The following is a 27944-nucleotide window of genomic DNA, read 5'->3' as shown; positions in this document are numbered from 1 at the left end:
GTGTGTTACGCGTGACTTCTCAATAACACTCAATTAAGATAGGAAAGATTCCAGCCGCTGCCCGTTATTGACTTTATTGCATAAGTCCCGCGTACCATTCGTTCATGTGCATTTCAATCAAGAGCTCTATAAGGCTGGGTTGCACCATCATACTTTAACTTTGTCAAATTCCATACAAAAAACACCGGTTACAGTTAAAGTTACCGTTCAAGTGAGGTGGTGCAACTCAGCCTAAGTGATGTAAAGTTATCGGTGTAGAGAGTATTTAACAGATTAATGGATTTGTAACATAGATTGAATATTAATATTTTAAACCGCAATATAATTATTAAGATTTTTAAGTATTTGTATGATACCAAAATTATTAATAAAATTGATAATACGACAAATTTTAATGGACGAGTTTTAAGCATTTGTATGATATTAAAATTATTAATAAAGTTGATAATACGACGAATGGATGCGTACGTTATTGGCTGTACCCAACTAAGTGCATCCTATATTAGTTAATTAATTTGTTATTTTTAGTGACATAAGAAATGTACAGATTATAAGCATAAGTTTGTAATTAACTGAAATAAATTAAAAATGAGTTTTTATACAACTAAATTAAAATCTATAAAACATTTATTTTCACTCATAACAGTGTACAGCAATACTGTTATGTTTTCATTGGTTGAATAAATTGGTTCGTTCTGCAAAATGTTTTTATTACCATACCATTTTACCACAAAAGCACGGAAATATTAGCGATATTGTTTTAGAACCACTAAAAATAACAAATAAACCGAGTACTCTACCAAATTGGTTTATTAATTTAACTATTGTACAATAAAGACTGCTCATCAGTACTATTATTTTGATATTGAGTAAACAAACTGGTACAAATTCATTACAACAAATTGGCACAATCATTACGAGCAAAAATGTGCCATTATTTATGTCATTTTGTTCGTGTAAATACAAGTCGAGGACGCTATATTTTTTAGTAGTCAAAGTCAACATTTCTTTATTTGTATATGTCATAGTCAAAGGTCGATATGCAGTCTCTTCGCGGAATGACTGGTCTATCCTAGGTTTGACCAAGGCCTTCAGGCAAACCCCGAAGTGAATTCTTATTTCGGCCTTTGACTAAGTCAAACCTAGAAGTGCCTAAACTGTCCAGTCAAACGTCGAAACTAAAATAATCTGTTTCGGGCTTTGCCTAGTCAATCCTAGAAACGACTGGCAGACTCGGTCAAAAGTAGACGGCAAATAGAAAACCGGCCAAGTGCGAGTCGGATTCGCTCACGAAGGGTTCCGTGAGACATTGTTGTTGTATGGGAGCCCCCCATAAATATTTATTTTATTTTAATTTTATGATTTATTTTTAAAGTAGATATGCAACTAAATATTATGTAAATATTTCAAGGGTTCACCTGTTTACGTTTTAATATCGAGTAGAAAACTGCAACAAGTCACTTTTGCTGTATGGGAGCCCCCCTTAAATATTTAAGTATTTTATTGAATTATTTATTTTTAAAGTGAATAAAAAACTAAATAATGATAAATTATGAGATACGAATCTCATGAATCATTTTCAAAATATTTAGTTACGTGCCTGGTGATAGACGACAACCTTTAGCGAAGTCATAGTAATAGGGTCGCGTTTTAACTCTTTATCCTTTAATTTAAGGTAACAGAACCCTAAAAATTAGTAATTTCAAGATCGATCTAGAAACACTGACAAACAACCTCAGTAAATAAGTTTAGTTACTCGTACCTTCACCTAAACCGACCGTAACGCCTATGCAATAAGTTCAAGATCAGAATGAAGTATAGTTTAGTTTAAAGTCTTCATTGAGGTTTGACTAGTCAAACCCCGATTTCATTAAATTGAGTTTCGACCTTTGCCTGACCATATTAGTTACTCCTAGGTTTGACTAACATTCTTTAGTCAAAGGCCGAAATGTTTGGGCTTTGACTAAGTCTTCTAGTCAGACCTGAGGATTGACTAGTCAAACCTAGGAGTGCCGGAACTTCGAGGTTTGACTATAACATATAGACTATTTATTTAAATTGTACCAGTAGTACAAATCGTCAAATACTTTGCTCAGGAGCCTCTACATGTCTCAATCTTTTTACCCTACCAGGCGCATCGAGACTAACATTTGGCAAGTGTTGAGAAGAAGCGCCGCAACAAACTCAGTCACCACTGTCTACCGGTTGATAATATAAATAAATAGAAATAGCAGTAGTAGGTGCATGATTCAGTGTGTCACCTCTCATATATTATTATTTTAATAGGTATAGTGACAGTCTTTCTTTCGACGGCCAATCTCATAATAACAGTAATTATAACATTTTAAAAGGGCTACGTTATATTTTTGTAAAATAATAATGTAAACCGGCCAAAAAGATAGTTGGAAACAATTTCAGAATAATTATTTATCTAAAACTTTTGGCAGATTCATAATTTTTTTGTTAGTCCTCCATAAAGCTTTACCTCAATCGGCTTATTCAAAATTTCAAATTAATAGTCAGAAAAAAGCTTGTGTATTTAGTATGCAATGAGAAAAAGGTACTTAATTAAATATCATTATGTCTACTAAATTTTTCAACATTTTTATGACCTTGATTGAATAAATAGTCTGGATAATCTTTTTATCTGAAAAGTACAATTTTTAAAACTCTATCAAAGAATTTTATTAAATTAAAGTAAAATAAAGGCTAATTTCCAACTTCAACTATAAAATCAGACCATGTTTTTTGATTGAAGATGCAAACAGAGAAAGATCTGTTGGCATGTACAGACGACCGCTTAAGCTAAACACAGTGGCGTCTTATTTCGTTATAATACAGGCTATTTTGCAAAAAAAATGTATATAGTCTAATGTGTTGTCGACTGTACTTAAAAATTACAGTTTTTAATCAAAGTCACGTCAATCTCCTACTATCATAAATAAGTTTATTCGACGGGAACAATATTTGAAGGCTTATCTGACACTTCGTGCGAGTTAATATTTTTCAAAGAGAGAACGAGGGCCGTGCGAATCCATGTTAGTCCAGTCTCCGGACTTCGTTTGATTTTGTTTTTTCGTATCACATATCGAGCTTCGACTTGCCGGCTTAATTTGCGGGAGTATAGGAAGCTTGTTTAATGTTTATGTTCCTTGCCTCAAAGATCCATGGTTCTCAATTACAGTCTTTTTGTCACCACATAAACTACATAATTATGATCATACTTGTAGCCCTGATTCAGAATACTGTGGTAATAACGCTCCATCTGGGCGTAGTCTGGTAAAGACACAAACGATATAGAGAACATTTACATGTGTGTAGATTTACCTGTTGGCATTAAAATTTACTGTTTTCATGAAGTGAGTTTCTTACATCGTCCAAGAAGACATTAAATTTTCCTTTTAACTAGTTTTTCACCTGCTGGTTTATTGTTACACTAGGTGAGTACCATAAATAGGTACGTTCGTTAGTTTCAGCCGAAAGACGTCCACTGCTGGACAAAGGCTTCTCCCAAGGATTTCCACAAAGACCGGTCCTACGCCGCTCGCATCCAGGCACCTCCCGCGACCTTCACCAGATCGTCGGTCCACCTAGTGGAAGGCCTGCCATAAATTGGTATTTGTAGTAAAATTATTCAGCTAAAGATTGCTCGCCCCAAATAGGCATTTTGTTTGGTCATATAGTGGAGGAATATAACACAGGTGTACGTTGAAAACAGCTGGCTGGATCACAATGAAGGTTGTGTTGAATATGCTATTGTATCGGACCTAATTGCAAGTGTACTTGAGATACGTGCGGAGAAGTATTGTGTTCCCATTGTCATTCGGATGATCGCTGATGTGAGCAGAAAAAAAAACAGATTTAACTGTATACCAGACTCACGACTAACGAATTATTGAGATATTAGATCGATGTAAATGATGATTTTGTTTTAAATAATCGCCAAGTGAACAAAAATCTATGTTATAAATACGAGTAATAACAATTTAAATATCAATGTAGTCAGAGAGTAAAAGAACTAATGTGGCACTTTTTTTATGCCAATAACAACTAATGCAATAGACTTCATCTAAGCTGTCAGCAAGTCAAGAGATCGCTACACAGAAAAAGGTAACTGAGAAATAAAGAAAAGTCTAAAAATATATTTCTTCTGATAAGTAGCGTATCTATCTATGTTTGCCCTTTCGAAGAATTCTCAGAAGGTTGGCAAAATTGCCGCTCTCTTAGAAACTCACACTCGTATTCAGAAAGTTTGTAAAGTCTATTAGGAAACCCACTCACAAAAAACTTTATAAATTTGATGTTTATTTGCAAAAATAGGTACAAGCACCAGCACACAAGCTTATTACAACTACAAGTCAACCGCATCCGTACAAAAAGGCAACAAAAATTAACTCCACCGAAATGAACCCAACGTGAACATTTCTTATGTTAATAAGATTTTTTGACACTAAAACTGTTTGTATAGGTTCGGAAACAGTTAAGGACTAATTAATTCCAAACAGTCCTGTACAAACTGTACCCGTTAATGTGAAGTCCTTTGGCAAACTGTTTTAAATACTCCGAATATAAAGAACCCATTAAAAATTCTAATTTACCATTTAAATGTCAGTATGTCAGTCTCTTTCAGTATTTAACTTGCTAGTCACCAGTCTGTTTGTAACCACGACTGTAACTGAATAAGCTCTAAATACTCATGAAGAACTACTTTACATTAAATGTTCACATTCAGACCCATAATTCTCTATTGTCATTTGTTAGCTATTATTTAGTTTTTTAATTACAAATTCGTCTGTAGTCAATGAACAGTAATTTAACTATTATTATTTCAACTAGAGGTTCAAGTAGACGAAACAATTTCAATCAGCATTTTAGTGTGGGCGATAACAACTATAATTACGAACTATTGTCTGTAGATTAAGATATGACGACTTTAAGCACCCAAGAACTCTACCAAAGTAACCTTTAATTTTCTCAATATCAACTAAGGTTAAATTTCAACAAGTTCAAAATTAGGTAACCCGCTGCAAACCGGCCTTCTGGAAATGCCCATGTTCATCAGTGGATGTCCTATGTCTGAAATGATGATGATATTATGGGGTCGTTAAAATCAATCCGAATCAGTAAGTAACGGAGTAGTAGTTACTGATTCGGGTAACTACGAGTTCACTACTCCCGAAGTCCCGAGTGAACCGAACCTCTGCAATCGTCCGTGATTTCGTGAGACCAGCTAAATTCAAAATTTGAATACGAGTGGGCTTCAAAACTTGTTGCCGAATGGGTACACTTTCATGGAGGGAATTTTAACAAACTTTTCAGAAATTCGTACGCGAATCTGTACAGGTACTTAAAATGTGTGATTGAAACGGATAAATAGCTGTTTCATAATCAATTAGAAAAAAAACATTATAATCCATAATTATGAAATTATGACAAAATTAATGACATAATGGTTATCTCCATAGCATGCGGTACGACCGCCGAAAAAATGTAAAGCATTAAGAATGAATTTCATTATTCCATATGGAATGAATGAATGAATTTGTCAATTGAGAATGTAAATGCTTCTAAAATAAAGTTAGAACTGAGACTAAAACGGAACATTTATTTAGTTCGTCAAAATTGAATTAGAATAGAACAGAGTAATTAAAATAAGAAAGGAGAGCAAGAGTTTTTAGGTGCCTTCGTATCTTTAACCCCTTGCAGGTCAATAAGTCAATGACATCGTTTTCTTTCATTGAGTGTGAAATCGCGAATTATCACAACGAGTTTAAGAAGCATAGATAATCGCGCGCAGGATACGGGCGGGTGTCGCACGGATGCGCATGAGTGACGTGGAGAGCTGTTTGTTTCATCAACGTAATGGAAGGTACGAATGAAATGATAAAACAATTGCATTCTGCGAATAGGGGGCACGTTTGATTAGGTGCACAACTGCGCGTCATTGTATTCTAGGACCTGAAGGAATTTGACAGGTCTTTTGTTAAAATATTGACTGTCTTCGGCCAAATAAAATAATTACTAGCTGTTCCTTCGATAGTGCGGGTAGTGGAAGTTGATATATGAAATAACGAGTGGACTGTATAGAATTAGTAATCTATTCGATGTTTACAAAATGACAACAAAGTGAGACCGTTTAGTATGAAGTAGGAGAAGAGAGTGCGTCAGGGCCGTTTTAGTCGATGTTCGCTCGCGAACCGAACATTGCTCGTTTGTTAGCCGAACGCTTGCCGCCTGCATGCTGCGCCCTCCGGTCACGCCGTCCGTTTAAGCAATTTATCAGCGATAAAATTGAAACAAACTCGAAACTAACTACCTATATTTATTTAAACATATTTTCATATACACAACTGGAGAAATCATGTACAAAATTTTAGCCTAAAGCATTCCAAATTACTCTAAATTATTAAATTGGGTAGGCTTCACCCCTTTCCATTATAGTGATGATCAAAGGTTACCTTTAACCTTTTCCAAGATACAATCAATCTTCAAAACTCATCGCCATAGTGCTTAACAATTAAACAGAGTTACTTTTGCATGTCAATTAGTACCGTTAAAGTAATTCTTCGCTAGACTTGATTAATTTAACAAAATACTTAGACTGAGTTGCTCCACCTTATTTTAACCGTGACAACCGGCGTTTTTCGTATGGAGTTTGATAGACTTTTGACGTTTGTTAAAGTTAAAGTAATATGATGCAACCCAACCTTAATCATCAGTCAATCAACCTTGAGATAAGGAATGTGACAGCCAAATGGACTTAGATATCGATAACCGGGGTAAATGCCGACAGATCGGGGATTCCAATGCGTAGCCCATTAGAAGCATGGCTTAAGAGATGTGTCGTGAATTCGCAAAGGTATATTGGATTAATCCTACGCGAAACAAGGATCGATTTCAGTGAACATAGCTTAATGAACTGTAATCCTGTATTCAAAACTAGTATACCGTTTGACGGTATCTCTGCTCTTGTGTTCATTGTTACTTAGGATCACCCAGTTGTAGACGTTTATAATAGGGTAACATTGGGAAAAATTATCCATTAATATCTATCACATCATCATCATCATCATTTCAGCCATAGGACGTCCACTGCTGAACATAATAATATGCCTCCCCCAACGATTTCCATGTTGATCGATTGGTACAGGCCTGCGTCCAGAGCCTTCCTGCTATCTTTATGATGTCTTCGGTCCACCTTATAGGTGGACGTCACACGCTGCGTTTTCCGGTAGGCAGCCTCCACTCCAGATCCTTGCTGCCCTATCGGCCGTCAGTTACGCGTACTATGTGCCCTACCCATTGCTAGTTCATCTTGCTAATCCGTTAATTGATACCTATATTATATTAGACTCTTCACGCTAATCTTAGCTGGAGTGTGTGAAAAGGACCTCTTAACTCTCAGGTAAGTAAAGAAACGGGTCGAGGCAAAATTAGTGTCCTAATTGTCTTTTTTCTATTAGGTAGGAAACTTTAATTATACCCTTCCTATATAGAATTTTAAGCACCCAACTAATATTGTAAGTAGTATTAAATTTTACGACCGTGTTATGAAGCTAACTTGGAAGTCGAATAAAAAAGTCTGACCCAATTCTAACTTTTCCGAGTATTCCAAAAGATTTTCTTTCCAACTTGATCAGGTTGGTGGACGCAATAATTTATTTTCGAAGATTTAAGGGACTTATTTTTATTCGTATTTACCTTCACCTTATTATCCCTTAATTTTATAAAGCCTCCTGTCCTAGTTGTTTATATGGGACTAATCCACAGTGACATTTGGCGCTTATACACAAGGAATTAATAACCAAGGGCTTGCTATTAATCGTGTATGAATATTAGCCATGCCGCCTGACTATAAGCCATTTGCCAATACCTCTAGTGAATTAACAAAGTGGCACTATAGTCAACACAAACGTAACGACATGGCACCTTGTACAATACGCTTGCTTCAATCAAGTCAACCCAGCAAGCGTGGCACTATGGGATACTACGCTCTATCTCCAAGCTTTGTGGCTTGAGCATAAGCGTAGTGGACTACGCTCTATTGGGAATTTAGGTCACCAAAGTCACACACTTCTATCAATTTCAACTTAAGCAAGTGAAACAGCTGAATGCAAAAATAATCAACTTTTGAACACAAGATGTTGATGTAGGGGAGAAGTACCAAATACTGGATATTTTTTGAAAACTTGAAATAAAACTAATATAAAATCAAAAATATATTCATTAATTGCACTTAAAATTATTGCGTATCATTATACTTTAAATTAATAAACCAAGCTAAGTCTTAACTCTTTTATTTATTTTTATAAATAAATATTTATCAAAAATGGCACAAATCAATCATGTAATTTTGTGTACCCTAATACTGGATAATGTATATCCCTAATATCGGATATCCCATATTAGGATAACGATTTAATATGGAAGCCTCTATGTTCAGTAGTCTCTATGTAGTAGTACGTCCTATGGCTGAGATGATGATGATCCAGTATTAGGGAACTGAACTATTTTGTTATTCGTTGCTAGTCGGAAAGCTAATTTGTGAATTTCGAAAGCTCTCGAGCCATAACAACTGTTGACCATCAGTAAACAGTACAGTCAACAAGCTCCTTTTCCATTTTAGGAGTAAAAGTAGCTTTTCGTCCTGGCATCGTTTCAATTTACTGGTCTATTGTTTTAGAACGGTTTTTCACAGCTTTACAATGTTGATCGAGCCACGCGAAAAGCTTTGGATGCTTTTAAATATATAAATATCCCATTTCCTTCTTAATAATAGCTTTGTATGCATGCCACACTGTCAGAAGAATAATAAATGCTACAATTTATTTAGGTACCCTTTTACTGGATACCCAATATTGGGAATAGCCAGGTATCCAATATTGAGGTAACTACCTATTTTTATGAAAACCGTTATGAAATTTTTAACCTATTCCAATTATCGAGAAAACGCATTAAATAATATGTTTTTATAACTTTATGCCTAGCTAGTAATGTACTATCACTATAAATAAAAACATCACATATCATAGTTTTTTTGCCTCGTGAAGTCAATATCGTAAATAAAATGATGAACGAAAAACGCACTTTAAAATTTGATTGCCAATTGATGAGAAATATGGCGATGCCGTCGAGGAAACCATCCCTAACATTGGATTGACCAACTGATTTTAAATATTTCATGAAGATAACGTTGTTACTTTTTCAGTAATTGAAGTATCCAGTATTGCGCACGTATCCAATATTCGGTTCCGCTCCCCTACATACTCGTATAGATCGTTTCATCCACGAAGACGCGCCCCACCATTCTTTCGCCAATGTTTGAGTGTTATCGGTACACTCTAAATTTATCCATGAGTACACACGCACAGGCACACTATAATAATGACGCTTGGATTGCTCGGATCAAACTCCCCGCACCCCGCGTTTCCTTCGACCAAAAATTGGTAGGGCGCATCTTCGTGGATGAAACGATCTATAGCTATGTACTTATGTAACCACATAAACTACAGTGCCAAACTTGAACAATACCTGTGTATTGTGCCAGTAATAAACAATAAATTTACTGCTTTCTCGTGTCTCCCAAAAGTGATAAACGTTCCGCACAATAACATTAAATGAAATGAAATAATTTGAAACACAATACAGGTTACTGCCGAACTAATATTGGGAGACCGTAAAATCCAAGGTATATTTTTATTAGAACACAATCTTGATAGAACAAAAGTTATGATTTTATTGGCTGCTATTCCGTATAATTTTATGTTCATTGCTACAGTTAATAGCCACTCATTCTTAAAGTTACTACCTGTTTTGAGAAGTTTTGTAATGGCCTCGACTGGAATGAGAATTGGTATTGAAACAGTTGCACTAAAAAACATGAGTAATAAAAATCCAAAGTTAAAGTTTTCTTTTAAGTTCTATAAAGGTGGACCGACGACATCATAAAGGTAACTGGAAAGCGCTGGACGCAGGCCGCTAGCAACTGGGTAGCATGGAAAGCATTGGGGGAGGCCTATGTTCAGCAGTGGACGTCCTACGGCTGAAATGATGATGATGAAAGTTTTCTTTCGTTTTATCTACGGACAGATAACAACATCATCGAGATAAGCTAAAAAAGTATAAAATAACAGATTTGATGACGTAAGTTACATATACAGGATATTTTATATTCAGAGTAGCATCCAAAACAACTCGTTGAAATAATCCAAGAACGTATAAATAATAATGTCATCCGTTACGTAGAAAATATTCGTATGCGACAACGCCCCGCCAACGCTAACAATCGTATTCTCAGATAGACAGATATGTTATTGGAAATGCAATCGAGATCTGAGAGAATTGAATTATCTGCATATTATGGAAATAGATTATGTATATTGCATCGTAGGTCGTTGGTAGCGTAATATGGTTTGCGATGATTTATGTTTCTTGCTTTATGCTTTATTCCATGGGAATAGCGTTGTATGTCGCTGGTACAGTACGGTCAAAAATAATAAGGCTGGGTTGCACCATCTTACTTTCACTTTGACAAACGTCAAAAATCTGTCAAACTCCATACAAAAAACACCGATTATCGTCATAGTTACGGTCAAAGTTAGGTGGCAACTCAGCCTAAGATTCATTATGACGGCGTTTGGTGAAAAAACCGTTTAGAAGCGCTTGTAAGTAAAATGGGGATCGCTAAGCGGTAAGCGCTGTCACTGCAAAAAAAATGAATGAGACACTTTGGAAGTTAGCAAACGTGTCCTCAAAAACAGCCTTAGTGATCGCCATTTTGCTTTCAAGCGCTTTTTTCCGTCAAACGCACCCAATGACAGAACATTGCGGTATTTGCCCAATTCCTAAAGCGTCATATTTATGGGCTGGTGTCTTTATCTATTTACTACAAAGCCTACTTTTATCAATAGTTCATAATAGTCTCGAAAACAAATTCATTGGTTATTTTTATTTGCGAGACAGAAACTAATAAGCAAGTGCTAGATGGGTTCTCGCTAAGAAAATTGGTTTCGTTTTCCAATCAAATATTTCTAGCAACGTCAAGACAATGTTTAATTTGATGAAGCCGTAGACATAAAATGGTTCCAAGGCCCTTGTCTTCTTTTACTTTTAGGGTATTTCTTACTATTTAATTTGATGTGACCTACAAAATCTAAGTGGCTGATTTGTTTATTTTCTGGCTGTCGTAAATATTTTGCTCGAGTGATAAATTTGATTGATTGAAGCACAATTGTGTAAAAACTTGAGCAGTTCTCAAAGAAATAGTTTTTATTCGCCACAAAAGATAATTTATCGCTGTTCTCACATCAAAGGCCTTCAAATGAAAGCTAGAGACTGGGATAACTGGATTGCATAAGAACTAGGCTTCAAAAAGGAATGCAAATGAAGGAGCTACCAGGCTACAAAGAGCGCCCGTCGCCCGGGCCTTCTAAATCCATCGATTTATTTGCATGACATAGACAATATTTGCAGACTGGTGTCGGTGGTATGAAAATAAAAACCGATTTAGGGTTTACTTATTAAAGTTATTGTGTAGGACGAACTTACAATAAATAAGAGACACAATAGAAATGAAAAGAAAAGCGGGCCTTTAAATCCATCAATTTATTTACATGTCATAAATAGGTACAATATTTGCAGACTAGAGTCGGTGGTATGTTATTATACACATACAGCTTACCTACTTGACTTTAATAAAGTTATTGCCTAGGATTTATAAATAAGAGGCTTTTAAGAAAAATCAAAATGATTTTGGAAAACATTTTATGATACCGAAAGATTTTAACAACATAGAGTAAGAAAATTATTTGATTACTTACTTCATATTTTGAAATTGTCTTCTCAACCAAAGAAAAGAATATGTACATTAAGGAACTTTTTCTACTAACGAGTAACTTGTAACATCAAGGATTACCCCGATGCTGATGCTATACAATTAGCTCAATCGGATCGACGGCTTACCGTGCCTCCCGAAGCACACTAATTGCTATCTTATTAATAACATAAATTAATCAAGCCTCGACTTAATTGAGACATCCAAGAAGATTAAGTTAAGTTGAACCGAACGAACGATAAGACGTTTAAAGTTAACGAGCGAATAACTTTATGTAAAGACAACAGAATAGCTAAATGTAGGATCTTAAGTAATAGGAATAGGAGCTATTTCGCAACAAAAATGTAAAGCTTGATGTGCTATCGTCCGTACAAAAACCCATCAGACTCACCTCTAAACGTAGGGACGAGTCTTGAATCTAAAACATCCGATTTGCTAAATAAGGTCAACAAACAAGATACTCCCTTTATTTAAATTGAGACAAAAATCTAAGGAAATAAGGCCACCTCCACCGTGTTTGCATAAATACTTTGCGTGCATAATTTTATTGTTTGGAAGATATTCTGGAACACTTTGAGAGTGAGTTCTTTATAAATTTAAAATATTTGCACAATGAGTCTACGAGTATTCATGAAGTAATTTCTGAAAACAATTCTGTGACAGACATTATAAGGCAATCTTAAAGAGTATCATTTTGTCTTGGAGGTAAGATAGCCAGTTCCTCTGTGGTTAAGGATTCCGGGTGCAGCTCGCTTCCACCTTCGACCTATTCATCGTCACTTAATTTATATCAGAGATGCAGGCGAATTAAGCTTTGGCCTGTGGCATTGTAGATACAAAATACGTCTCAGCAATCATCATTAACTACACAAATATTAAAATATCAATCATTAAAAACACTCATCCATAACTTCTTAAATAACCGCTTCGTTCAACGTTATTTCGATATCCCGACCACGGATACATTAACCTAGATAAATAACTTCATTCCGTTATTATCACGTTACTATAACAGCCACATCATTTTAGGATACCGATTTAGAAACCACTTATTATTTCAAAAGCTCACACATGCGCCCTACAAACCTTTATTTATTCAACAGACGTTAGATGATTTGGTAGGTCGTAAAATCGATGGGATGATTTGGCACGGACTATTTTGATTTAAATGTTCAATCATAAACGAAGCCACTACAGTGAGCCCATTTTTCATTCTAATTCAATTTTTGAATCGGTTAGATTGTGCACAGCCAAAAAAAAAAAGTGTTATTCTCAAAATAAAAATAAAATGTTTTCTAAGAATTTAAAGTAACCTCCTAAATTCTGATATGGTCCTAGTGGTTGCTATGGGCCTCTTATGTAGGCCACCTAAAAAGTGTTTGATTTGGTTGGTGTGGATCAAATCAGAAATGAGGAGCTCCAGGAAAACGAAAGAACAGAATGATATTTTTTATAGGTAAACAAAGATGTCACTAGTACTTTCTTTAAATAGTGGTTGTCTTATGCCATTTTCCGTATACTGAACCTTCTGCTCTACCCATACCTCTACTAGGTATATTTATATCCCGATTAATTGCGGTTTCTTTCGTTATATAGTTAACTGCCCATATTTACTAGTATTTACGTTGTTAGATACACTATTATTAGTGTAAATGGCTTTTATATCGTTGATAGAGTTTTCTGATCTCGGACCACCCAAGAATCATCATCAACGAAATGCAATAATATATTACAGGTTGGAAACGATAAGTAATTTCATTAGATTATTTCTAAACTATACAAGATATCTAAATAGTAGTAGTAGTTACTGATCCTGAAAGTGCTTCATGAGCTCTAGAAATAATCGAGTGAGATCACATAGCGTTTCCACCCTGTATATGAATCAGTATCTAGGTTTGTGTACGCGCCAGCATTAAAACCTCATACATTTCAAACTCATGTCACACTATTCTATCACTCATTCTGACAGTCCTTTTCCTATCCTCTCCCTCCCGCCTTCAGTCTCGCTCTCGCATCGCAACGCGCCGCTTCGCCTACCTATCTGGGCGTTAATTACTAAATAAGTATCCAAAATAAACCAATTCAAATAAACCCAAATCGCGCGCTAAACTCATCTCAATAAAATTCAAGTGTTTGTGAAAGTGAAAGAAGAACCAAGCTTGGACCGTCCTGTGGAGTCTGCTCAATCGAAGGTATCCCATCCCATTCCTATCCCAATCTCCTACAGTTTGTTTGTCACCAGTCATCCGCTTTGCACTGGAGGGAAGCCGAACCCTAATCCTCCTCCTATGTTCTTCTGATTAATTTCGTTGCGGGTCCAATGACAGTTTAACTTTCCCCGGGACAAACTTGATCTTCACTGGTTGGATTTTTATAGGCGGTCAAGCTGAGCTCGAGCATTTTTCATGAGCTCAAGGAGCTTTCAAGGAGGATCACAGTTCATAGCTACAAGCTCTGTTATAGTATCAATGTACAAGGTTTGGGATTGGTCTTACGGTTCTAAGAACTATTGATCAGAATTGGCTTAAGCTCTCTACAATTGGGCAACTATGTTTTCCTTGTTCATTTGGTATTATAATAAGCACAATAAGCACATTCATCACACCAGATCTAAAACTCACTCTTAGTTCTACAAAAATAAGAGCTTCTTTTGCTGTGCAACAACAGTTGTTGGTGGTGTCACGTCGAGTCATACATGCATGTACAATTGTACAGTCAGCTTCAAATAGTTCGTGACACCCAAAGTGACCAAAAAGTTGACAACACAAGTTAAACTAAGGCTGGGTTGCACCGTCTTACTTTAAATTTGGCAAATGTCAAAAATCTGTCCAACTCCATACAAAATACACCGGTTATCGTTATAGTCACGGTTAAAATTGTGTGGTGCAACTCAGCCTTAGTCTTATAAGCGCACTGGAAAGGGCCTAAGTATTGAATAAAGTCTTTGACTATACCAATTGTAGCAAAGAAAAAAAAAAGAAAAAAAACTTTGATTGAAAACATAGTGAAGACGTGTTGCGAACTTTTGAGAGTGTCACGACTATTTGACACTGACGATATATTAGTATATGAATCAAGGAAACAAAACATTATGCCATCTAATGTAATTGTAACATTATTATGTACTATTTTGTTACATAAAAGTACATATGTACCTGTAATTACACAAATAAAGAAATTTGATTTGATTTGAGTATAGTCTGATGCGCTGTCTACTGTACCCAGTCTTACATTAATTCTTCAAGTCATCGTATGACTAAGTAGGTAGCCGGTTTGCTTACCTGAAACAAAAAATATTTAAATTAGTACACTCATACACTAATTGAACTTTAAACCTTAACGTTATATGCGTTCATCATTCACTTAAAGTTTGTTTTCTAAGTTTGCCATTGGTATTAATTTAGTTATGAAAAGTATATTTTTGATGAAAAATACAGATTAGCAGATTATTTTGACAAGTATCAATGGTAAAGTCTGGTCAAAGAAAGGCAGCTGATAGAGCTACACCTTCGCCTCATCCTCGTGATCCTCAAACTTAGAAATCAGGATTTTAAACTTTCACGTTCCATTTCAATTAAAATAGAAAAACACGGGTCTTAACGCGACGTTTATTAATGAGTTACATTATGTACTCACGGCTTGACGCACGGCTTGGTCATAATCAGCTTGTGACCCGTGTCTTTCTATTTTAGCAATCAGGGAATGTGAAAATTGATTTTATTCCTCCTGTTTAATGTAGCAAGGTACAATATATTATGTCCTATCCTATTTAAAATACGGACCGAAGCTTTCCCAAATATTATCAAGACCACATAGCTACTTTCGGTCGTTTCACATTATACATGTAATATCCATCATAAAATATTTTATTAAAGTCTGTTATTAGAGAAAGAAACCTGCGATTAAAAATCTTCCATAATATAAAATTATTTGTAGGAAAAAGACAGCTAACGGAAATGGCATAGACACAGCAAGCCTAAGGACAATTAAATTAAAATTATTTGAAATAAGTTCAAAATTAATTCAAAGCACAGATTCAAGGCTGCGACTGTTTAGATTCCCATATTTTGTATGTGTCTGAATATTAATTGCACATTCCTACTAACGTATTCTTTCATATTATTCTCGAGTCCCGACTCTATGCATAATTGCTTGTGATTGATTACACTAGCACATAGCTCGTAGAGATGATGGCCGTTGGGGCAGAAAAGTTCACGAGTGGCGACCACCGGCTGGAAAACGTAGCGTGGGTAGGCCTCCTACTAGGTGGACCGACGATCTGGTAAAGGTCGCGGGAAGAGCCTGGATGCGGGCAGCGTAGGACCATTCTTTGGGGAAAACCAGCAGTGGACGTCATTTGGCTGAAACGAACGATTAAATAGGTCCAATATTCCGCGAACCCCACTAATTCTCGACTACGAAGAATAGTATGAATTCTATGAAAGTTTTGGCCAACTTTTGCGACAATGTATAAAACAGCATCATCATTTATACAGGCAATAATACATCACGCCTGGTTCCACACCTTTTCCGTTGATAACGTTCATCAGAGTTACCCCACTCATGTTTCATGAGGTAACTCGATAAATGCTGACGGCATAATATGGAGTTCTATGATATAATTGTCGGCCGTTTGGTGTAGTGGTTCGAGACGGACTACTATTCCGGAGGTAGCGGGTTCGATTCCCGCACAGTACAAACATTTGTGTGCATAAACATATTTGTTTGTATTGGACTGGGTGTTTTCTATGTAATAATAAGTATGTATTTACAAAAAAAAGTATTTAAGTATGTTTATATCCGTTGTCTAGTACCCATAGTACAAGCTTTGCTTAGTTTGGGACTAGAAGCGCAGTGTAAAATGTCTAAGAATATTTAATACCCTTTCCTTTGAAATTTTATTTTCTGCCAGATGGAGCCTTTGAACTGTCTGCGTACTCAGTTTTGATATTGAGTACACTTTTGTTATTTAATAGGTGATTTATAGATGTTCGTTTGTTTTATCAAAGGGAATTTTATTTACGCAGTAATCTAAGGTAAAGTCTACTTACTTTATTTAATTTGAGTGGGTGTGGGTTTAACTATATCACAGTCTCGTTTTTTTTTTTTTTTTTTTTTATTTGAGGCAACCAAACCTCTCTGGGAGGTTTATTTCTGCCAATGTCGAGTGAAAAATATTGACATAGTTATCAATAGAACGTGGGTGTTTCAGTTCTATTGATTTTTCATGGATTCCGTGGAGTTAAGTATGCACGTAAGCAGGTTTCGAGACGCCCGGGTCCAAAGCGGGTTGTTCATACGACAACCCACTCGACACTCGATGCGCGCTCAAATTCGAAGTATTTCAATGTTTTTTATAATTTATCACTTCACTGCACTTTAGAACACAAAATAACACCAAATTTGTACAATAAAGTCCATTAAATAATAAATTGAAACCATTAAAACAGATTGACCATGCTTCCCGTTCAACTACCCTCCACGAAATCACAGTCTCGTTACCAGACTTAACAAGCCGTCATAAGGGTGATTATTCATTGACACTGACACAAAAGAAGTTCTGTGGTGACCACAGATCGGAAAACTCTCACTCGGTTGAAGAAAATCTGGTAAAGATCACGAGAAGCACCTGAATGCAGGCAGTGTAAAACTGGTGGTTGTGAAAATCCTCGCGGCGTAAATACATCTAAGTTTGTCGCCATAACAACAATGTTAACAGCATTGTCGTGTTCTGCAGTTAGAGGTAAGATAGCCAGTCCCTCTGTGGTTGAGGATTCCGGGTGAAACTCGCTTCCACCTTCGGCCTGATCGTCACTTACCATCATGTGAGACAGGCCAAGAGCTTCCTCGTTGTGGATAAAAAATAATAATAACATATCAATGTACATTTATATAATATCTACTAAATAACTGGATTCAAAATTAAACCCCTCACGATAGGGGAATACAAATTAATTAACTCTAACAGACCGTGCCAGAGTAATAATACTCAAAAATGTTCATTATCAGCTGGTAGCGCAGTCCTAATTCATTAAGACGAGCGTTCACGCGGAATAGTCACGAAATATGAGCAATAATAATTAATTAATGCAGAACCCATTGCAGAGATGAGAGCACGAGGGATTAACAACTTTACAAGAAAAGATATAGAGTCAAATTTCAAAAGTGGTAACTATGCAACGAGTGCAAGGCAACTCCAAGGAAAAGTGGTACAAAATAAGATGCACGGTGTAAACAACTTTGACGGAAAACGCTGAGAAAATTGGTGGAAGAAAATAAGAAAAGTTTTTGCCTCAATGATGAGTGAGAGGTACTCTTTTGTCCTACGTCAAAAAAGGAGATTAAAATTATGAATCGTAGGTATCAAATATTGAAATCACACAATGTCCAAAACAATAATCTAGTAAAACTTCCAAACTAACAGACATAAAATATACGAGGAGCCACGAACTAACTAAATACGTACCTATGTATGGTAGTTAACATATGTATTTCTCCGAAAGTAGTAAAAGGTCATAGTTATTTACCGGATACAAAAAGCGAACTTGCCATATGGCATTCTCCTGCAGTCAACCTTTGGGCCAAGGAAATAGTCTAAATCATATTTTATAAAGAGTATCAATAAAATCTTTATTCAAAGTCAAGCGTCATCAGTTTAATTGCAAAGTTGAAGAGTAAAAATGGATCTGCTCCAGAAATCTAATGACAGCAGGCCCTTAACTTGATATTGGATCCTGCCGAGTGTCAATCAAGTTCAAAGGGCTCAATCAAAAGCCCTTGTGCTATCAGGGTGGGATTAGATCGCAGTTATTGCGGAGATGTTTTCGATAGATATAGGAAACAAATAGTATTGTATTCCCCTTGAAAGATTCGTTAAGTTTAGAGAAGAAACAGAAATAATAGGATAAGACCAAAGACCTATGGATACTACTAGATGAGCGGTTAAGAATTCGAAACTGTGCGCGTGCGACGGTTGCCTAATTAATTTTAATTGCGCGCGTAAATAATGGCAATGATTTATCGGTGGAATCAAACGATATTGGAGAATCATTCTTTCCAATTGATAAAGTTCTACATGTTAAGAAACTGTATAAATAACTAAACTACATGACCAAAGGAAAAACATACTTGTTTAAATCTTACTTTATCTCTTTATAGACTCTACAGTTACACATTCATAACACCTGTGTGCTTTCCATGAGATTACGTTAGATTTGCTCGCTAGCGAGTGCGTCAAAATATGAGTGTACATATGAAAACAGATGAAACTAGACCTATTTTTATCGACAAAAAATAGGTCAAAAATTTTTTGAGATTTTTTTTTATTTTTTTATAGAATTTTTTTTCTTCAATTACTTATTGTAAAGAAAACGTAATAGCTTTTAAACTAAGCGGTATATCCTGATAAAATAAAAACAGTAATAATGCTAAATAACAAGCAATACTAAAAAAATACATAAAATACACAAAAAAGGCCAACAAATAATAAAAAATTATACTTTTTGAAAAAAATCTGCGTTTAAATTCGTGTTTTTTTGGTTATTTGATAAATGTCTCCAAAAAATGCCCATATAACAGGTGGTTTTTATTAATTTCTATTATTTTCTATCGTATTATCTTTGTAAAACCAAAAATCGCATGTCTCTATCCCTATCACAACATTTGCTATAAGCGTTTGAACAAAGGCCTGCCACAACATTATTCTCCGCTGCAGGTAGAGAAAATTGTAATTTTAACTAAAATGCTTATTTTACTTCGAAATCTTTTGTTTTTATTCGAAATTTAACTTGTCTTTATCTAAATTACAAATCTAGAGCCATTTTCAGTTTCGTTGTTAACGAAGCGTTGAATAGCGCGCCCGGAGAGGCTTAGTTCAAACGATCATTGCAAATGTTGTGATAGGGATAGAGACATGCGATTTTTAGTTTTACGAAGGTAATACGATAGAGAATAATACAAAGTAGTAAAAACCACCGGTTATAGGGGCATTTTTTGGAGAAATTTATCAAATAACCAAAAAAACACGAATTTAAAAGCAGATTTTTTTTAAAGTATTATTTTTTATTATTTGTTGGCCTTTTTAGTGTATTTTATGTATTTTTTTAGTATCGCCTGCTATTTAGCATTATTACTGTTTTTATTTTATCAGGATATAAGGGTTAGTTTAAAAGTTATTACGTTTTCTTTACAATAAGTAATTGGAAGAAAAAAAAATCTATAAAAAAATCTCAAAAAATTTTTGACCTCTTTTTTGTCGATAAAAATAGGTCTAGTTTCATCTATTTTCATATGTACACTTTAACGTGACTCACAATGAAGATTTTAGTTCTTAGAAGGGACCGCTAGGGACGCTATACAATCGGTCATGCATCTTAAATATTGTTTTTACGCAGTCGCTAGCGAGCACACCTAATGTAAACTCATGGTAAGCACACTGATTGTTGAACGTTCATCATCATCAACATCAACAGACAACACAACAACAGCACAGCAACCTCCAATAAAGTGGAGGGTTTTGCCATAATCCCCACGCATGGCAGGCTGATTGGCACGCCGTGTGGTGACGGCAGAGTAGAATACATTTGTCACCTACCCCTACTCTTCCCGCGGGTGTCGTAAGAGGCGACTTAGAGCCTACACACACATCGAACAGAGAACGGGCAGCAGCGCTCTCTGAAAAACATCAATCTTTTAAACTGCGTTGAACGTTCACTATATTTAATTACACATTGGAAACGAAAATATTTTTAATATTACTTAACTCACTGTTGTCACCATACAGCTTTGTAATATTTTCAGTTGTGAACACAGCTTTAATACCTACTATCATTAAGTCGTAATATACTCGTAGAATTATTTGATAACTTTTGGATTACCTACTAACTTCGTTGAATGTGTGCTTACAACTTTATTGGTCTAGCCGTAGTATGATTGTGCTCATTATGTACGAGACCTAACTTGCTAGTTTTATAGTTGTTATGAACAGTTTTTTTTTATTTTCTCGAAATTACGATAACTTTTATCGTTATTTCTGCCACAGGCTGTCTACTGCTAGTAAGAGTTGTAAGGTAATAATGTTAAATAATCGCTCACCTAGTCAACAAACTTACTTTTACAAAATTAGAGTTGATAATAACTCCTACTCATAAAACTTTCTACCTGGACTCGCTATGACGAAGGTTTTTTTTACAAAGAACTAGGCACAATTTTTAGTTACTAATAATGAAACAAGTCGTTTTTTAATCGTCTATCTCAGCAACAGGAGGTCGCTCAATTTGAAGTGGCCTTCAGAACTCCCTAAATTGGTCATAGTCCACAGTAATTAAATTGAAAGAGTTCCTTGTCTTTTTTGCTTTAAAATTTGATCCCAAATCGTAATTCACGACGAAAATGTAGCATCAAACACGGAGGCGAAAAGCAAATTAAACTTCGTCCAAAGATTTGGCACAAAGAATCTTATTTACTTTGAGATTAGAAAAAGGAAGTTTAATTTTGCTTTGAGTAGGACTCAATAGGCGATAAGGCTGTTCACAGAAAAATAGATTTATTTTTTTAGAACACCTAGGTATAGTTTCGGCCTATGTCTAGACAGAAAAAGCCATTGATGTTTTGCTTTATTTTATTCAAATATCTGCTTGTGAGATAAGAGACTTTTTAAAATAGAATAAATCATATTAAATTATCATTAATTTTAATAATTTACATTAATGTTTCGCTACGCTATTAAAAGGCATCAGAAAATATTCTTTTCTAGTTAATTGTTAGAGCTAATGCAAAAATAGTGTAAAATTAGTAAGCAAATGAATTCATAATTCACGTTTCTCAGTGACTTAAACGTTCAAGTTAGTTCTTTTCAGCGGCCGAGCGTTTGAATGCTCTTACTTGAGCTGTAAATAAAAGTGCTACATCCATTGCCGGTGAAGTTTCGCTTGAGAAAATTGTTTTATAATAAACTACACTATAGTAACTTACAACTCACGAAGGTGAGTTAGCTTTACTTGTGTGTGTACGTGTACATTCACATAACGATAGTGCAATGTCTATCAAAACTTTTGAAAAAACGAACAGTAGCGAGCCACCACACATGTAAAGCTCACTCGCCTTCGTGAATTGCAACAATTATACCTTTAATATTAGATAGAATAAAGAAAAGCTTGCTAACAAACATTATTTCACAACATCCTTCTTCAGTACCTATCCAAAAATGATGAAAATCAATCAATTCGGTTAGAAGAACTTGAATATTGAAATCGTTAATTAATTTTCTTTAAGTATCAATACTTGTTTAATTAGAACACCAAATATCTAGGCTGACTTTTACCAAACCTTCCCGTAAAGTTTCGTTTTATTTATTCGTCTGTACCTTTAGGCAGTTCGTTTACGGTTTAATTCCAGGAATCGTTTCCGAAGTGTCTTTTATCAGAAAGTTTGCAGGACTCATTGTCCTTACGGGATCTATTGTGAATCAGCTAAGTGTACAGCGGAGGACAAACGAGAATTCAAAGCATGTTGATATGCGGGTCTAATCGATCAGTCTAGTTTAACGACGGACCTAAAAGAAAGAGGATTCTTTCTTATTTTTATGTAGGTACTTATAATACTCGTATTGTATGTTTGCTGCTTCATTACAAGAATCAGTTCTAGAGAACGACCAATAATAATGGTTTTGTAACGAAAATAGCAGGACCACAAACGGCTTAGTAAATTGTGATACCAATAATAGGCAATGAACTCTGAGGGAGGAGTCGATAAGGAGAAAGTAGACCACCTCTTGCGGTTTCGCTAAAGTATTTTTGTAGAGTTCCAGAAACTCTGGAAGAAGAAATCACGCACTGAAAAATGTTGCCTTAGCAGCCTGCCCGGTAGGCAAAAGATACGAGGAGGCATTGGTTTACAATCCATCATGGACCTTTATCGTCGATTATTCACTTCGGGTTAAGGACAATAAGAGCCATGTATTATTCAAGAACGAGCTCAATGAAACGTCATCTAATTTAACTACGCTTATTTGCTACATTGTAACCACTGAACAGCTTAAAATCTTTCGAAACAAACAAGCAAGATATCTCCTGCATTTAATAGGGCACTAAGTTATGGTGCTCTTGTTTACCATCGGACTGTTCCGGTATTTTTACGATCCTTATCAAACTGTGCCAGAGCTGTGTGCTGTAAAATTGCTCCATTTTGAACCTACTTACGCGAACCACGCCACTGAAAATGTTGCAAGAGGGATTACAGTATGAATTTGGTTCGTTCTTTTAAACTATCTTCCTTTCTCTAAGGCTGGGTTGCACCATCTTACTTTTACTTTGACAAACGTCAAAAATGTGTCAAAATCCATACATAAAGCACCGATTATCGTCAAAGTTACGGTCAAAGTTAAGTGGAGCAACCCAGCCTAAAAGTACCAAAAAGTTCTGAGTTGTCTTGTTTACAAAAAGCAGAATAATTGACTTTTAAAATTGATATTTTCTTCCTAAATTACCGATTACACACTGAGGCGTAGGACTGACCTGTGTACGTCAAAGTAATTAATACACTTATTTAGCATCACTTTCCATAGCATCTTCATCACGGATTCATGATTATTATGATGAAAAATTAACAAAAGAACTACCTTAGAAACTTACTAAAGAGATTTTAACCCAGTTAAGTAACTGGTTATTCGGAACAGTCACTATGGTAGATAAATCAAGCCCAATGTAAGTACCGAAAGCTCGAAAGCACGCGCACAAAAAGGCACCATAATTAAAACTACATCCAGAGAAAAGAGAAAAGTACCGTTCGCCACCGAGTCGGAGAAATGTCAACAATCCTCTTATAGTTTGGGAAGTTTTATTTCGTTTTTGTCCCCGTTAGGCTAAGAACTCACGAAGCGGTTTTCACCCGCGCGGGAGTGTGTTTTATTTCAAAACTCACGAGACCGCTCTACGGCTCCGCAGCTCTGTGACTGTGAGGTTACGCAGCAACCGCGTTTGCGATAGTCGCCCGCAAACCGATCGCAGTGCGTGCGGTAGCACCGTAACTGGGTAATCGCAGCCCGCGCGATTCTAAATACTATCAATACAAACGTATATTACTATAAACTATAAACTTATATCAAGTCTAATTAGGTATTAATTAACACTTTTGATGTGCTTTATTCTGACTATTATTGACGCAATGAATTGCTTCTTTGTGAGTTTTTGTTATTTTTAATTATTATTTTTTTTAACATCCTTTATTCATATTTTTTCCCAACAACAATGTACTTTTACAAAAAGGGAAACCTTTCATTGCCTATACTATCAGTCAAATAACTAACATTTCCAATGTATCGCTGTTGGTTTCTATAAAATAAAATAAATAAATAAATTACAATACATTCTGCATTCTACAAAAGCTACAGGCCCGCAACCGCTGCGGACATGGTATAACAAAAAACCGCTTCGTGAATTCTTGGCCTTACTGTTCAATCTACACGGACAGTCGTTTCGTTATTGCTTTGTTAGCTTCAATCGGCTTAAGTTCTAGAAATTTAGAAAAATCGAAGCACCAGGAACAGAGGGACGTTATAAAGATAACGTAGCGTTTTTTTTTTGTCTTTGAAAGCTGTTTATTAACGTCACAACGCACTATGCTCCAACCATCTCATTTCATTGATAAGAAAGATTGTTTACACTTTATTAATAATATTATGCTTTATTTTTTGTACATACGATTAGATCTTGTTTTCATCAGATAAAACAAATTAAATCCAAACTGGAATCCGTACGATGCAAGAGCTTTTGTCTAGACTCTGACATAATTTTTGTTGTGACCTTTAAATGAACTTCTTATTAAATATTGCGTGCGAAGTTTTTACATTAATTACCGTCAAATTACCCTAAGTATTTAGCGGTTCTCTGGGTGGCTGAGTTAATTTTCATGTATAACAATTATAATAATGCCTACTTAATATATTGTACCGTATACTTCAGTGAAGTCTATAGACCTGCGAATAAGCGTTAAAAGTTTACGTAATCGTATATTAAAAGAGTAAGGCTGAGTTGCACCACCTAATTTTGACGGTAACTATGACGATAGCCGGTGATTTTTGTATGGAGTTTGACAGATTTTGGACGTTTGTCAAAGTTAAAGTAAGATGGTGCAACTAAGCCTTAGGCTGGGCATCTTACACCCTAAGGCCGAGTTGCACCACCTAACTTTGACCGTAACTTTAACGATAGCCGGTGTGTTTTGTATAGAGTTTGACAGATTTTTGACGTTTTTCAAAGTTACCCTAACTTTAACAGTAACTATAACAATAACCGGTCTGTTTTGTATGGAGTTTGATAAATTTCTGACGTTTGCGAAAATCAAAGTAAGATGGTGCAACACGATATCGTATGTATCAGATGAAAACTTCATCAGATACATTAATAAATCAAGTTCATCTCTCACCGTTTAATTTCAATTTCCTTCGCTTGCAACTTCTTGCTGGTCTGTAGTTTCAGGAACTTCTTTAGTTACTTTACAATATTATTTATCGGGAAACGGAAGTTAACGTTAACGTAGTTACTAAGATTTTTTAATAGTAAACGGAGCGCGAAGCCGGATTGTGCAGACTATTAATATACGTTTAATAATTCTCTTCATATTTCAGACTTCAACATATTATAAGCACTCGTTCCCACTTCAATCCATATTATTTATCGGGAAACGGAAGCTACGTTAACGTAGTTACTAAGATTTTTTAATAGTAAACGGAACGCGAAGTCAGAGTATGCAGACTATTGATAATAATAATTATTTTTCATATTTTAGACTTCTACATCATTCCCACTTCAATTCATTTTGCGGGATTCAGTAACCCCGCAAAACTGGGTTGCTGTGTGTTGAAAATTCGAACGGATCCAACTGCAAATGTATGTTCGTGTGAACACGTTACCTACTACTAACGGAATACCTACTACAAAAACCAGTTCCTGCAAAAAACGGGATGTCTCCGTAAGAACAAGCCTTTATTGATGAAACTAGCGGCCGCCCGCGACTTCGTACGTGAGGATCCCGTTTTACCCCCTTAAGAGTGGTTTCGTAAAATCTTTTCTTAGCGGATGCCTACGTCATAACATCTACCTGCATGCCAAATTTCAGCCCGATCCGTCTAGTGGTTTGGGCTGTGCGTTGATAGATCACTATGTCAGTCAGTCAGTAACCTTTGAGTTATATATTTTAGAAGAAGATAAAGACGATAGCTCATCAAGCTAGACTTGTATCTTGTTTGTACAATAACAAAGTGATTTAATATTATGTTGGCTCTATCAAAATAATATAAGCTTTTCAAAATAATAAAGGCACCCAGATTTCTAATATAAAAATAGTACATGCTTGAAGTTATTTAATAAGGTGCTCTCCGGCGAGTTATTCCGAACATTCGCTGACATGAAACGCAATACGAGCGCCCATAAATTCAGGTTTTGCAGACGTTCTCTCTATTGAATTCAAAGACATATTTTGTATTGTTTTGAATTGCCATTTCATATTTTAGAGCGATCTTGAAATATCTGTACAATGTTGAGCCATGGTTTATGATTCTTATCTATACTTATAATAAATCTGTAGAGAGGTCAATTCTGTACATGAAATATATTTTCAAAATAACTATCAGGGGGTGATTAGTGATCGATACTGATGCCAAAAATGCAATCAGTAAAATTTTTGTCTGTCTGTCTGTCTGTCTGTCTGTCTGTCTGTCTGTCTGTCTGTCTGTCTGTATGTTCCTTATAGAAACAAAAACCACTTGACGGATTTTAACGAAACTTGGTACAATTATTCTTCATACTCCTGGGCAGGTTATAGGATACTTAGGAATTCCCACGGGAACAGGAATTAGCGGGAAAATTCTTTTGTACGAAATATCTAAACCGCTTAAGTTAGACGCTTGAAATTTGGCATGCAGGTACCTTAGTAAACTTAAAGCTTAGTTACAACAGGAAATTGCAAAATTCCCACGGGAACGGGAGTTAGTGGGAAAAAACATTTGTATGAAAAAATCTAAACCGCGTAAGATAGACTCTTGAAATTTGGCATGCAGGTACCTTAGTAAACTTAAAGCTTAGTTACAACAGGATATTGCAAAATTCCCACGGGAACGGGAGTTAGCGGGAAAAAAACATTTGTATGAAAAAATCTAAGCCGCGTAAGATAGACTCTTGAAATTTGGCATGCAGGTACCTTAGTAAACTTAAAGCTTAGTTACAACAGGATATTGCAAAATTCTCACGGGAACGGGAGTTAGGGGGAAAATCATTTGTATGAAAAAATCTGAACCGCGTAAGATAGATGAAAGGGGGGTAAAACGAGATCCACGCGCACGAAGTCGCGGGCGGCCGCTAGTATTCAATAAAAAAGATTTGAAGAATAGTCCGACTTATTCGAATATTAAAGTTTTAGGTCACAAAATAATAATTATTTTATATTTAAGCCAGTGGATAGGTGATTTGTAAAATGAAACTTAATAAGTACGATTCATTTTGAATCTAAAATACATGGTTTGGTCGAATATTAAAGTCCATTAAAAACTTGAATCAATTTACGAGTGAAGGCTCGTATTTGAGTACTTTTACGAACTTAAATAAATATTGACTATCGTGGATTATTTGTGTACAATTTTATTTAAGCTTGTATTAAATTAAATTCAGTGTAATTTTAGAAGCGTAGTTTCATTTTAGGTTTCACAGTGTTTCATTATGAAAATTCATAATTAAATGGATATACTGACGAAAGCTTTCAGAGTTATACTATGAATGAATAGTCATTGTCATTTTATCCAATACTAGATGCCGCCCGCGACTTCATTCGCGTGGTTCTCGTTTTACCCCCCTTAGGAAAAAAAATCCCTAAACTTTTCAGTAACACGTGTGTAGTATAGTCAAGAGCAAGACAAGTTGCCACTTTTAACTGGAGACGTTTCAAACTACCACAAAAGGTATTTACTAAAACTGGAGAAACTGCGGAGTGCTATACGTCGTGCGCTATGCAGTAAGTCCTGCAATTTGTCATAACGACGTAGGCAATTTGACTTACGCTCTCAACGGCGGCTGTGGCTTCACTTAGGGCGGGGATATAGGTCAATGTTATTTGCTGCAAG

The 27944-nt window shown here is 35.6% G+C and overlaps 1 protein-coding gene across 1 annotated transcript in view; it reads right to left on the bottom strand.

Moving 5' to 3' along the window:
• The window catches only part of LOC114352780 (angiotensin-converting enzyme-like), a 199639-nt gene that overhangs the window by 109582 nt on the left and 62113 nt on the right, over nucleotides 1-27944 (bottom strand). The window lies entirely within an intron of this gene.

This window comes from Ostrinia furnacalis, unplaced genomic scaffold (genome assembly GCF_004193835.3).
Source record: "Ostrinia furnacalis isolate ACB-3 unplaced genomic scaffold, ASM419383v2 OfSCF1452, whole genome shotgun sequence".
NCBI lineage: Eukaryota > Metazoa > Arthropoda > Insecta > Lepidoptera > Crambidae > Ostrinia > Ostrinia furnacalis.
Note: the sequence above shows the minus strand (reverse complement) of the source record. Positions and strands in the feature narration are given on the sequence as shown.